Raw genomic sequence first — 13,660 nt, 5'->3', positions numbered from 1 at the left:
AACATTAGCAAGGAAAAATATATAGTTTGGGGTAGAAGTTCAGACTAAAACTGTAAGAACAACTTCGAGTTTGGCAATATAGATCTGAAGTCTTTTGTGCATACAGTTATGAATCTGGAGTTTTATTTTACATAAAATATATATTAAAATTTATTTATATATTAATATTATTTAAATATTAAGAAACCAAAAGGAATCAAACAAAAAAGTCTTCTCGGAATATTTGAAAACTGTTCATTCCAGGAGAAAGCAACTGATATATTTTTAATGGCAGAAGCATGCATCATTTTGCTTCTGTGTACACTGATGGAAAATTGGATAATTTCAAGGTTGTATAACCTGTTCCTTTTCTTCTTCTTCTTTTTTTTTTTTTTTTTTATTCTTCTGTGAAAGTTGGAAGGTTAGGTCTCTATAATTTGCAGAATCAAATGTTCTTTCACATAATCAATGATGGATGGAACGTACAGATGTTTCATCATTTAATGCTTAGTGAAGCTCTATCCAGAGTTTCTTCAAATCTCCTTATCTGTTACATACTATCCTGAGTATAAGTATTACTGATTTTTGCTATACTAAATTCTTTCCACTGAGTGACTTTCTTTAACAGTATTTCATGATCATTAATTATTCTCTCTATTGCATTCCGGTTATATTTTTTTATCTTTGATCTTCTGTTTTTGTTTCTTTGTGTTTGCAGGGTATGTTTGCTATGGTAGGTTATTTCAGAATCAATCTGTCATTGGGAGGTAGTATCAGTTAAATAACCTCCTATTTACTGCAGACTTGGTATTTCTCATGTCTCAGCTGAGTGCAGTAAAGTGTTAAATAGCTGCCTTATGCTTGGCACAATGCAGCAAGTCCACAACTCCATGACACTATACTCACTGTGAGAGAGGGACAGTAGCAGCAGACTGAGTGGACATCAATGCCTTGGAGAAAAGCCTTGCATTGTACCCCATGACTTGTTTTCCTTGCTTGTGACATCTTGCAGATTTTTGTTTAAAATGTGCATAATTTTGTAGATACAGCACTTACAGACTCTAATCAGCAGTTAAGATAAAACAGTATGGCTTTTGTTCCCCTCCTAAAGCTCTTTTCATGCAGTGTCACTAGTTGCTCAACAGCCGCATTTATTCTGAACATCTTGTACAGCCCATGCAGTCCACATGAAGAACGTTCCTCAATCATTTTTCCTACAACAAACACTTTCAAAATACTTTTTATCCCAGGTTTATGAACCAAGATTAATCCTGTGTTAATGTCTGTCCTTACTCATCCTGCAGCTGTGCATGACCCCCCAAAACGTCAGAGCACAACTCCCCCACTGTGCTATCATCCGCTCACTTTGATGATGGCCCTGATTTGGCTAAAAAAAGCCCAAAATATGAGCACTGGAGGAGGAGGAGGTCAAACTGATCCCTAACAAGACAGTTCTGACAAAATCATGTAGGAGGATTTCTTTTCATTTCAACCCTAGAGGCATATAAGTAGACCAAAACTAACAAGTGCCAGATATAAATCTGGTGCGAATGGATCTCTTTTTAGTTGAATGGAGTAATGCATCTTTCTACCATCTGATGATTTGGCCCTTTATTTCTCATTAGTAAGAAATAAATACGTTTTTATAGACGGAGGGAAACCAAAACACATTAGCTTTGAAGGCTGTTCGTCAGTTCTTGTGCGACACCACTTAGATTACGTTGGGAAAACTTAATTAAAAACATGAAATTTAAATTTCTCTTGAGAAATTAAGTGCAGGTCACTTCTTTGTGTATATGTGACTGACCCCCTTATTGCTGTTTGCTTTCTGTACTACTGTAAATTAACTAAACAAAACTGAATCTGTGGATTAGAATTACACTGTGCCGTTTACAGGAAAACAGTTTTGTGCTGCCCTTATAGTAGGGGGGCAGACGAGAGCTTGACATTTGCCTCTGCTGTTTGCCAACAGCCAGCTGGTCTGACAGCATATGTGTACTAGCAGGAGAACTGGCACGAGTACAGCTTTAAGTAGCATGTGCTATTTCCTGCAACAAGGGGGTCAAAAACCTGGACACGGTGAATGCTGGAGATACTTTAAGATTTTGAGAGCTATATATAGAAAATGTAGGACAGAAATCCATAGAAAGAGAAGTCTTCACTATTTATGGAGCAGCTTATTACACTTTGTGCATAAAGAACTGAATATTGGGGTCCTCTTAACAAGAATTTACCTAGAAAAGCTTCAATACCTTGTCAATCTTAGGGTCTGGTAAGTCATTTTGAGTTGGTTTTTGTAAATATACAGAGTCTATGTATACTTTTTCCCTCTTTGTTTAAATTTGTAGTACAAAAAATTATGTTCCCCACTGAGATTAGTACTGTTTTTTTGTTTGTTTGTTTGTTTGTTTTTGTGGGGGCAAGATTGTTTGCCCCATAGCATTATAGGGGAAAAAAAAAAAAAAAGAAAGAAAGAAAGGAGTGCATAAGTTGTTTACTTGATTACAATTATAAGACCCAGCTCCCACAGTGGGATACCACTGTACCCTCATACTTTGGTGCCTAGGAAGCTCCCCCAAAGAACTCACTAAACCACCTGCATCTCTCTTACGCTGCACAAAGCACAAGCATCGAGGCTGCATCAGAGGCTATTTGCAACCCAAGGCCACATGCAGCTCACAAACATACCTTCAGATCACCTGAGCTGACAGGTATGTTCCAGCACTGGATGGGGGGCACAAAAATCACTCACAGCCCCTTTCCGCCATGAGCCCAGCGAAGGGGCAGAGCCAAGCCACTAAGGGACATCAGGAAGGTCTGGGACATCCAGGGTGTCTGATGGATTTCAAACCCATGGTTCCTGCTTCAAGGAGTGGGTACAAAGCTGGAAGAGCTGTTGAACTGCCTGTCAGCTGGACATGTACACATGCACACAAAAGCATATATTCTGGGGATCTGGGGAAAAGGGAAAAAAAAAAGGGGAGGAACTTAATTTTGTAGCATTTATTAATTTTTTAGTCTTCAGGCTTGCTAAGCAGAGTGCAGGAGGTGAGGGGAGGGAGAGCAGTCCCCATTCCTGCTATTTGACATGAGGAATAAATAAAAGAGAATCTGTTTATTACCTGAATCTGTGGTCTACTGGTCTGTAGTCTGCTTTCCTTTAGTGCTAGGAAGACTATATTTCTAACTCATATTTGGCTGACACTAAGATGGTTCTAGGTTGAATTGTAAAGACAGGAAAGTTCAGAAGGCGCATATGAGTCAACGTGCAGGAGGTCTGCAATACGGCCAGAAACAGCATCTTCTTCTCCTGTGCTGCAGTCCCAAGTCTAAGCACTCTGTTACTACTGCTCTGTTTCAGAAGAAAGGCTTTCAGTTTTACTTTAGTTTACATTTTGGTTCCAGATAGCTAGCATCTTATTTTTAATTTCCGCTACCCTATCGTGAGATAATTTTCCAAGTGTACATCATTAGGATCATTTACCTCAGTAATTTGGATAGACTCATTAAATTGCTTCCTTTTCGTCTTTACAAATGAACCATATTTAATGGCCGTATTACATAACGTACACGAGCGAGAACTACTCTGAACTTTCTTGAAGGGCAGTTTAGTTCTGTTCTACCACATTTATCTAAGCATCTAACTCTCATTTTTAAGATGCCAAATGTTCTTTCAATTACTATTCTGGTCACTTTTTGAGTTTCATTATAATTTATAATGATACAGTACTCAGAGAGAATCTGGAGATAAAACAGAGAGAGATTAGGCAATTTTTCAAGTGATATCTGCTGTCACCTTATAAAGAAAAGGAAAGATTGTTATAAAATGTCTTCGGCATATTCGAGTGTATTGGAATACCTAAACGTTCACTTACTAAGAAAATGTTCTTTCACAAACATACTGTTTGCATATAACATTACAGAAAACTGGGTGGGAGAAGCGAGATGCATAATAACATGGTAGTATTAAAGCATATATGCTCTAGATGTTATAATTTCAGCTCAGACCTGACATCCATGCAGCTATAACTCAACTGCCTTGTAATTTACATCTTTATAATCCCCTGCAACTAATAAAAGGTACGCCAATTAAGATGTTAACTGAACAAACGGAGGATCTTGTGATAACAACCTTTGCTCACTCCTTCCCTTTTTACCACCAATATTAGCATGAGGTGCTTCACTATGGCCAGACCAGATCGTGCTGTTCCTTTGTTCCTGCAAAATCTTGCCTTGTGGGCAGCAACCTGGCAGCCTCCCCATCATCAGAGGCTCCCTGGTGTTCCTGTAATGTGATGGAGGGAGTTTCATATGGAGGCAGAGCGAAGAACCAGTGTACATCATCATCACACTTCACCAGCACTGAAGACAGAAAGAGTTCAGGATATTTTGTCATTAATGTAAATAAAAGTGGGTATAGTATATATTATTATACACTATAAAAGGCACTCACAATATGTTCCGCCACTCAACAAATAATGAAAGTATATATTCAATACATTAATGTAACATAATTAATATTCTAAATGGCTCATGGCCTGACACCCACGTTTATTTTTTTTATAAATGCTCATCTTTTGTAATTGTTTGCATGCCTTTTCCTTAAAAAAATCAGTAAGCTTTTTAAAACGTGTTTACAGAGGTGAATAAATCACAGATTTTAACTGCACAGGCAGCTTTTTAGTGTAGGTTAAGAAAGCATATCAGTAATGAACAGCTTGAGCACCATTCATGTGATGGCCTATACTGACCATCTCCTTTTAGAGTATCAGATGCTGAATAGTAAGGTGTTTTGTTTTGTTTTTCTCCTTTCCACATGTAAACATTTTTTTTTATTTGCTGTTATGATGGGTATATTTCTGACTGTGCTCCTTCATGTGTCCATTGCTAGTGTAGCAATTACAGAAATGCTCAGTACTCCTGTCCTTCCTACGACTACGTAAATTTATACCTGTTGAGTGTTTAAACAAGTTGTGGAGAAACCAGGTCAGCGTGCATAATACATCTCAGACCTGAGTGAATGAATGCACGATGGCTCTCAGTGATAGCAGAAGGCTTCTTTGGAAATAGGAATTCACAGAATCAATTTACCTACGTATTCCCAGTACGTGCTGCCATGTTTGAGTTAGCAAAGATAGATACATAATAGAAAGCATCTGATGCATGCTGCTTTTTGGTGCACAGTACAAATAGTTTAACAACAGACACACCTAAATGCATGTGCAAACAATATATCATCCTCGAGCCAAATGTCTTTTAACAGAGCCAGAGCCCTCACATAAAGCACTTGTTTTCCCATCAGCTTTTTTAATAAATAAATAAATAAATAAAAAATAAAAAATCTTGACCAGGAGCACTTTTATTTTTCCTTTCTATTCCTCAGAGCTCTCCCAAACCACATGCATTTATACCTGCTGGCAGGAAAAAAAAATGACAAAATTGAAGCTTTAAAATAAAAGCATAAAATAAATATATATTGCTCCTTGCAAGTTAATTACAAAAAGTCCTATTACTGTTGGTGTGTGTGTGTGGAGAGTGGAGGTAGCTAGAGTTTCAATATTAAAAGCAATTGTTTAACTTTTTGTAATAAGAACCATTTTTCATAGCACTACATAGCTCATACACAGTTATATGGGATCCTCCTCCTCTTCCATTCCCAGCTGCTTAACATCTCTGAGCCATCTCTGAGGTTTGGAGAGGAAAAGACTAAGAAAGAAGTCTGCACTGTACCCCTTAAAGTAGAATACCTTTCAACATGTGCTGAAAAAATGCAGGTAACTCCAGCTTCTGCAGTTCCTCAGCTCATCAATCTTAAATCAGCTCTTTTCTGCCTGCCTTTTCAGAATATTATACTTTCTGACTCTGTCTCCCTTCTCTATGCACTCTGGTCATTTTATTCCTTTCTTTGAGACTTTCTCTTTTCCTTGTTTGTTAGCAACTTCAGAGAACCAAGAAATATGATGCTATTAATCAAACTATTTGTAATTTCTTGACAGAACTGAAGCAAACCTTGCTGCTCTGTTGTAGTACTTGAATCACATTTTGAGAGTGTGTCATAAACCAACGCAGATGTCAGCCGGTCTTAGGAGATACAAGCAACAGACATCCAAAAAAAAAAAAAAATCCCTTTCCTTTAAAACCTAGGATTAATACATAGATATAGGACACACCTGGGTCAATTTCAGGGACTTATATCTATAAATTTTAATTGAACATCTTTAACAGTAATTTATCAAGTTTATTGCCTCACACAAGTAAACTGTCTTTTGCAGCTCTGTCTACAACCTATATTTCTTACACTGATGTCTAAAAACAGAAAATAGCCTTTCTAAACTCCTTTCTATACTTCTTGACTGTGAGGACCCAATTCCCAGTTTGGGAAACCTTTTTCCTCATAGAAACTCTGGGTCAACTTTATCCTGTTGTATATGAATGGATACAGAAAGACATTTCTTTTACTCTTGATGTAATCTCAATCAGCTAACACTTGCAGTGGCCCACTGGCACCAATATTAAATGAGTTTCTTCTGTAAGATTTCATCAATAAAATTTGTAAGATAAATCTGTGCTGTTTTTATGTCTTTACCTTTAAGAGGCCACCTGTTTCTTATTTACAGAGGAGCAGATGCAATTCCCTGCTTCCATTTGGATTTCACATGGCATTGCGCTACTGGAACAAAACCTAGGACTGTTAATGTTTTCTGGCAATGATCTGCGTCTACACCATTGACTTGAGAAACCACTAGAAACCATTTTGTCAATGTTAAATATCATTTATTTTTCAGTCACTTCTTACACGGAACAGTAAGGAAAGTCAGTTAAGCTAACAATACTGTATGTAATGAAATCGCTCATTTATAAGACTAAAGCTATGTTTATGTGGGTTTATGATTATGCAGATGTATGTTAAAGCATTTGAAATTAGCCCTCATCTTGACTTTGATGAATATGGAAAATTAGAGCATTGAGAAAAGGCCTGGACATTTTTCCCAAAAGGAAAGATAACTTTGTTTTGACAAGAATGACTTCATCTTGACATATTTATAATATAAAATAAAGCTAAAATAGAAATATTTGTAAGAACTGTCATAGCAACCTGTTTTGATTTAATTTGCCAAAATTCCATTATGGAAATCCACTCAATTTTTAGAAAATGCCTCATGCAATTTGCATGAAGAAATCTTTAAATGGAATGGAACCTAGTTCCCTGTCATAGTAATTTCCAAAACAGGATAGCAGTAGTCTTTTTTTTCCCCACCACCTACTGTTGCAAGTTCTATGATCATTATAATTTGCTAGATGTTCATTCCATACTTTTGAACAGGTTCATTAATTTAATGAAGTATCATTGTTTTCCTTCCCTTTTTTTTTTAAGGGATGGTTCATTCAGCTGTCATTGAAAATGCAGAATGCTTTGAAAATGTAAATATTCTTGCAGCATCATTTCCACTTGATGTGTGCTCTAGGTAATGCGTAACTCTTGACCTGATCGATCAGGATGTACAACCATCTTGAGAAGTAGTATGCTGCATAATTCAACCTGAATGTGCATAGCATTTCTGACAGAGAAATCACAGTTTTTATTGAAATGTAGCATTCTCGTTTTACATGGAGCATTATATATGCTTCTCTCACAATTAACAGGTGCATGTGGATTTTCGGAAAGCCATTTTCTTTCTGTTTGAAACTACATCCACCTACAGACTAGAAATGAATGAGCCTGCTGATAGATAATTGCCTGTCTTCCTAAGCCTATGTGATTTATTTGCACTGGTCATGTCGAACAGGCAAACACAAAAAGGAATTCTTTATATCATTCTTTAACTGTCACTGAAAAGTGAGGACAGTGTAAAAGGGTGTGAGACACTTCAGGTTTATTTCTTTTGATTTATGCATCTATTTTTAATCAAAAAAAACGAATTCCACATTGCTGTATTGCTACTGTAGATGATAATAGCTTTCTTAGCTGATCTTTGTGTACTTCATGAAAAAACACCTGAACTTTTATGAAAGTTAATTAAAAAGAAATAGACTCAGTAAATTAGGTTAAAAGATCCATTAAGATGCAAGCAACTGTACATGTAAGCTTGCAACGGATTAGTCACAAGCAGTAGCAGTTCTTGTCAGTGTCTTTCTCTATTTTTTTTTCTCCATTTTTCTCTTCTTTTTTACTTATAGCTGCTGGTCCTTCAGAAAAATCAACTTTCTGACATTTGCAGGTTTCATCAAGACCTGAAGGAAAAGACTAGAATCATCCATAGACTTTTCATTAGCGATGCAGACTACTAACAACCTTATTAACTTTCTTCAGGCGATGTCTTAGTTATAAGTCTCTTGTGCATTTTGCAGGTGTAAATGGAGAGATGAATCATCTTGGACTTCTGTCAATAGAAAAATAAATAAATTAGAAACTTTACCTACTTTAGGATGTGGGAGATATTTTTTTGTAATCATCACTGTGTCTAAAACAAATCTTGATTCTATCTCCTTGTGGCTTTGTGCCCACAAGATAGAAAATATATAAGTAATAGCATTTCTTCTGATAAAAAGTGTTTAGCAAGTAATATATCACACGTATCTTTTAAATCTTAATTAAATACTGAGAATCTTCAAAGTAGTGCAAACCAGACATTATAAGCAAACAAAGGTTAATTTTTATTTTTTTTTTAAATGGGAACAACAGTTCTACAGCTAGTTATCTCCAGATTACCATGACGCAATGTTGGATATAGATACTTTGTCGTGTTTTGTCTACTAAAAGTCTCATAAAGACAACATGAGTTTGTATAATAGGGCCTGAGTAAGAATCAAAATTTTGCCCAATACTTTTAAAGGACGTTGCAAAGAAGGGCTATGATTCAGAAGAATCCCATTTTCACATGGATGAGCAAGTACCAGACAGACTTCCATCCCACCTTGTATGTAGAGAAAGCACAGCAGGATGCAATGATTGAAAGAGCAGAAGGTTGAGGACAGTCATTTCCCTGAAGTGAAGCAAGTCCACTGGCTGTTTTCTTAAATGGAGGAATACTTACTGAACCACATTTGGAAGCCACGGCAGCACAGAACAACCCTTCTGTTCCTCAGACTGAAAATTGTGAAGGGAGTGATTCTTCCTCTGTGGCAGTTATTAGGGTTCAGATATTAATCTTTCTCCCTAAGCTTTTCTTTGGTAAGGAAAAGAAAGGTATTCTAGGGACTGAGCAGTGCCAGAGGAACTTCAGCTAGCTCTGCAGAGGAATGAGCCAAAAATACTTCCTGCAATTTTTATCAGTGTACTTTCTGCCTAGGTCCTCTAACACCTTCTGTCCTCTCTCTTAGAAGCTCAGCCCAGCTTTTTCCTTTGGTCTCTCTCGCTCATCCTGTTGTTCTCCCACATAGGCAAGGTACCTGAACACAGTCTCTGTGTACATATGTGGCATGTTGTCCTGTAGCTTGCAACATAATTGTTTGTTTATCTCCAGTAAGTTTCACTAATTGAAATCCCCAGCAAGAAAAAAAATATATTCTGGCATTGCATAGGATTCAGTCCTGGCCAGTTTTCCTGCTGCTTTGAAGCAGTGTGCAAACATAAGAAAATAGAGCTTGTTTTGCAAGGAGCTAACAACATCAGCAGCACAAGACATGAGGTGTTTACAAACAACAGATGGGAAGCAGCTAGAGGGTGGTGGTCAACGTGAAAAGCAGCGTGCTCTGCCTAAGAGCTGCTTGCTCAAGGTTTTGGTAAGAGCCAAGAGCTTTAAGGGAAGACAGAAAAAAAACAATTTTTCTCTTATATGTATAATTAACTCAACTTATATGTAGCTTTAAGGAAGTAAAGGTTCCATTCCTTTTCCTAGCTGCAACCACTGTCCAGACAGGTTACATGAATCATTTTATAAGGGAGAGATTTTATGACATTTGAATTGTTTACAGCACATTCTCTGAACAGATGCAAGATTTCTAAACCTTTCTTTTCCCCAAGCCACTTTGAAATACGAAAGGGTACTGTACCTATTACGCATTGTCCTGTTGTGCAATTAAAGGATGAGAGAGACCTCCACAAACATACACTCCTCCTCTGATAACAGGTGGTAGCAAATGAAGTTCAAAATAAAATGTTAACAAATTTTAAAGCCTATTCCTGTGGTTTTGAGAAGTAAACATTTAAAGAAAAGGCCTTATAATAGTCTCCAATAGTGGTCATTAATCTTGTGAGCATTATTCCAACAGGAGCAAAGAGCAGATTTCTTTCTTGTATTTCTTTTGAAATTTTCAGGTCAGCTTTCTGAAAGAAGCTAAGGCAGTTGCACTATCCTCTCCAGCACAAAAAAGTGCATAGCCATACCCCTTGTGTGTTTTTTTTTTTTTTCCTAAACAAACTGCATCTGCTACTTGTCTTCTGGTTACTTCAGTGCTACAAGTCAGGGTAAATCCCTGGATGCTCTTAACGACAGAATCTTTTGAGCCAGAGAAAACAGTCAAAAGGGAAGGCAGAGGGCATGGCAGGCCAGAGACTCTTAGTGGCAGCACCCACCTTGCAGATGACTCTTCATACAGAATCTAATTTAAATGACCTGCAGGATGTGGAGGTTTTACTTCTGCTTATTGTGCAGCTCATACTAACGTGTGGCACAGCAGCATGCTGCTGCAGAGCAGAAACAAGAAATATTTGTGATCCAGTGCTCGAGCAAATGTGCCAAAAATGACATACCTACCCAAAAGGTACCCACATGTGTTCGGGGGTGGTGAATGATTTTAGTCATTCGCTCTATATTTATGTGTACTCAATCAAGTCTGAAAGGTAATGTCTCATTAATACAAGGTACTGAAATATCTTTCAGAGCTGCTGACAATCTCTCTTCAGCATAGGCAGGTAACGATCTACTTGAAAGAAACCATTTATTACTTAGTTTGTCTATAAAGATAACCGAGCCTAAAAGCAGCTTAAAGCATTCCAAGTTCCACCTGTAGCTTTCAAGTCTGCTCGAGTTGCTGAGCATCCGGGCACGTTTCATTTGAGCAAAATAATCTTTTTGTCTGCCTTGCTAATCAAACTGCACAGTAATCCTGATGGTTTCATGACGTCTCTTTTCTATATGTAGCTGAATGCTGGCAGTGGGAGATCCCATGGCAGTTGCAAGTGTTTGTTAGGAGCTGTCAGTCGGCCTCCCTTGGCTTGTGAGAGCTGCGTTCATTTACAGAGCAGCTTTGCAGCTTGCTCCAGTTTTTAGTAAACAGTGGTAACAAACTCAGTTTTCTTCCTTTTCTTAAAGGCAGTTAACGAAAGTTCTTTATCACATTCTGGCAAACCTCTTAGCAACAGTCCAGCAATCCATGCCTTCTGTTTTAGGTAAAAATAATCCAGACTAGGTAAGTAATCTGATTTGTTTCTTAAAATGGTACACTTCAAACAGAAACACACAAAGATAGTTGAACAAATCCTTTGGTTCAAATTTACAGGAGATGTATTTGCAGCTTAGTTACTGCTGAAGGAAAGAGGTTCTAGCATTTTTCATAACCATGCTTATTTACTGTTTGTGGTTCTTACGCGTACACTATAGCTCATGCTCAGTTTAGTCAAATGCCTGGAGATACATTTAGCTGACGTTCAATTAGCGATGCAAGGCACTGTGATAAAGCAGCAGACAATTTACTATATTCTATTTGGCAACCTTGCTCGTTTCCATTAATATTTACAATAGGCTAGCCACTTACTGCCCCTATCTAGAAGAATAAGCAATCTAAAAGACAGAGTACAGAAATGAAGGCGAGAAACTGAAGGTCTGTAGGTGAAATTTACCTAACATCACATGGCTCGATTCAGCATGACAGGAAAGACAGCAGCAGTACCTAGAAAAGTGGTTTGATGCAACCTTAAAGCCTACTAAAGGCACAAACAAAAGACCTAGCTTACAGCAACAATTTACACATCATCACCAAGGGCAGGCCAGCCTAGCATGATCTCTGTTTATACACTCAGAACTGGTTGTGTGTCAGTCTTAAACGATAGTGGGAAAAGGTTAAAGTAATTCAAAGTACTTCTGTATAATACCAATTTACACCTGTTATATGGCTGTACCAAGTATGTAAGTCATAATGAACCTGACCAGATTTCAATCCATATTTCAATAAGTTCTTGCCTAAGAATTTTTTTCCCTGCTTCAGACTCTCCCATGGACGCTGTTGTTGTGCCTTGATAAACGGAATAGAGGTTCCAGTTCAGCTCCCTTCCTCATTTATTAGGAAAATGAACATACAGCCTTACAATACCTTTCTCAGGATGGGGAGAAAGAAAGAAAACCTACTGATGACTACTACCTCTACCTGAGGGCAGACAGATACCTGTAGAGGTTTTCTCATGGGCTGAGGCAAAGAAATAATTTTGGAAAATCCCCTCCAAGCCTAAAACAGGCAAGAAGAGGAGAAAGCCTGGAAGGCCTCATCTCGCTCCCTTCCTTGTTGCCTGTTGGCTCACGTAGAAGCCAAGAAGGCAGATGGACACCCCAAAAAGCTCAGAAGAACAAATGCACAGCAGCAGGAGTCACGCTGCCTCAAAATGGCCAGGTCCCTCCAGAAACACCATCTCTGAGGGGATGCTCGCCACTGGGATTTGTAGGACGCCAGGCACAGTGACACTGGAGCAGGATGGGGACAGCACATGTCCCCCATGTCCCACCCAGGAGAAACAGCTGAAGAAAATGCTGCAGGGCAGCAAAACTCGCTTAAGCTTGGTACAATTAGCAACACTAATTAAAATGAAAAGAGAAAGAAGAGCAATGCTTTGTGGAGATGGACAAAACCGGGTATTTGTTGCGGTGAACGCAGGGCTGAGCAACACAGGTGTAGCAGGAAGGCTGTATGAAAGGGTTTTTATAGTTTAGGAGAAAAGCAGAGGTGAACTTCTTGCTGTTGGTCCTGGCTGTACAATAATAACCATCCTCTCCCTGCTTTTCAAAGGTACCTGGAGCGGGGCAGGACCTTGTTATTCCCCAAATCCCCCAGCCCCACTTCTCCCCCGGCTCTGCCCGGTGGCCTCCCTCCCTCAGGGCTCCCACCGCCCTCCCTGGGGGGCCGGGGCCGGCATTCCCCCGCCTGGACCCCACAAGATGGCCATCCGCCCGGCCTCCCCCATCCCCTCCCGCAGCCCTTTAACCAAACCCCCTCCTCAGAGCCCGATCCTCCCCGTTATCCCCCGACCCCCCCCCCCCGTTATCCCCATCGCCCCCCGCCGCCCACCTGCGCCTCGCCCTCCCCCTGCCGGCCTCCCTCGGGCGCCTCCCTCCCCTCACACCCCCCAGCCCCGTGCCTCCTCCTCCTCCTCCTCCATCCTCCTCCTGCATCCTCCCCCCGTCCCTCCCTCACGCCGTCTCCATACCCACAGCCCCGGCGCCCCCCGAGCGGCGGAGCCCGGCGCGGCCTCCCGCTGGAGGCAGCAGAGGAGAGGCGCAGGCGCGCAGCCTCCACCCCGAGTGGCTGCCGCGGGGAGGCCGGCGGCGGCTCCCGGGTCCTCCCCGGAGCCGAACGGGAGGCGGGGGCCGTGTGAGGGAGCCGGAGCCGCGCACCCAGCCCGCCGGTGACCGTCGCTGCTGGGGAGGAGGTGGAGAAGTAGGAGGAGGAGAAGGTGGTGGTGGTGGAGGAGGAGGAGGAGGAGGAAGAGGAGGCGGCGAGAGGTTCTCCCACCCCCACCCACCGAGCTGAG

General features: G+C 40.1%; 1 protein-coding gene and 2 long non-coding RNA genes across 6 annotated transcripts in view; 2 read left to right on the top strand and 1 right to left on the bottom strand.

The window, feature by feature from the left end:
* The window catches only part of LOC106017963 (uncharacterized), a 24,958-nt gene extending 18,197 nt beyond the window's left edge, over positions 1 to 6,761 (top strand). Inside the window, exons 2-3 of the long non-coding RNA XR_001191756.5 lie at positions 5,640 to 5,753; positions 6,597 to 6,761. This is a non-coding gene — a long non-coding RNA (uncharacterized lncRNA). The remainder of the gene's footprint in view (positions 1 to 5,639; positions 5,754 to 6,596) is intronic.
* LOC113843444 (uncharacterized) lies at positions 6,732 to 13,476 on the bottom strand. 2 transcript variants are annotated; one of them, XR_003496735.3, is made up of 2 exons: positions 13,337 to 13,476; positions 6,732 to 8,360 (listed from the first exon to the last, which is right to left on the bottom strand). It is a non-coding gene; the product is annotated as an uncharacterized lncRNA (long non-coding RNA). The 2 variants fall into 2 exon arrangements; XR_011809292.1 differs by having other exon boundaries at positions 6,732 to 12,922; positions 13,337 to 13,459.
* CTNNA2 (catenin alpha 2) overlaps positions 13,415 to 13,660 on the top strand; it is a 469,784-nt gene continuing 469,538 nt past the window's right edge. For 2 of the 3 annotated variants that reach the window (XM_072037885.1, XM_027455797.3), the window contains exon 1: positions 13,415 to 13,660. The gene's annotated coding sequence lies outside the window, so the exon portion shown is untranslated. The other variant, XM_072037886.1, reaches the window with a different exon arrangement.

Source organism: Anas platyrhynchos, chromosome 4 (genome assembly GCF_047663525.1).
Source record: "Anas platyrhynchos isolate ZD024472 breed Pekin duck chromosome 4, IASCAAS_PekinDuck_T2T, whole genome shotgun sequence".
NCBI lineage: Eukaryota > Metazoa > Chordata > Aves > Anseriformes > Anatidae > Anas > Anas platyrhynchos.
The sequence above is the reverse complement of the archived record's forward strand: the minus strand, read 5'-3'. Positions and strand labels throughout refer to the sequence as shown.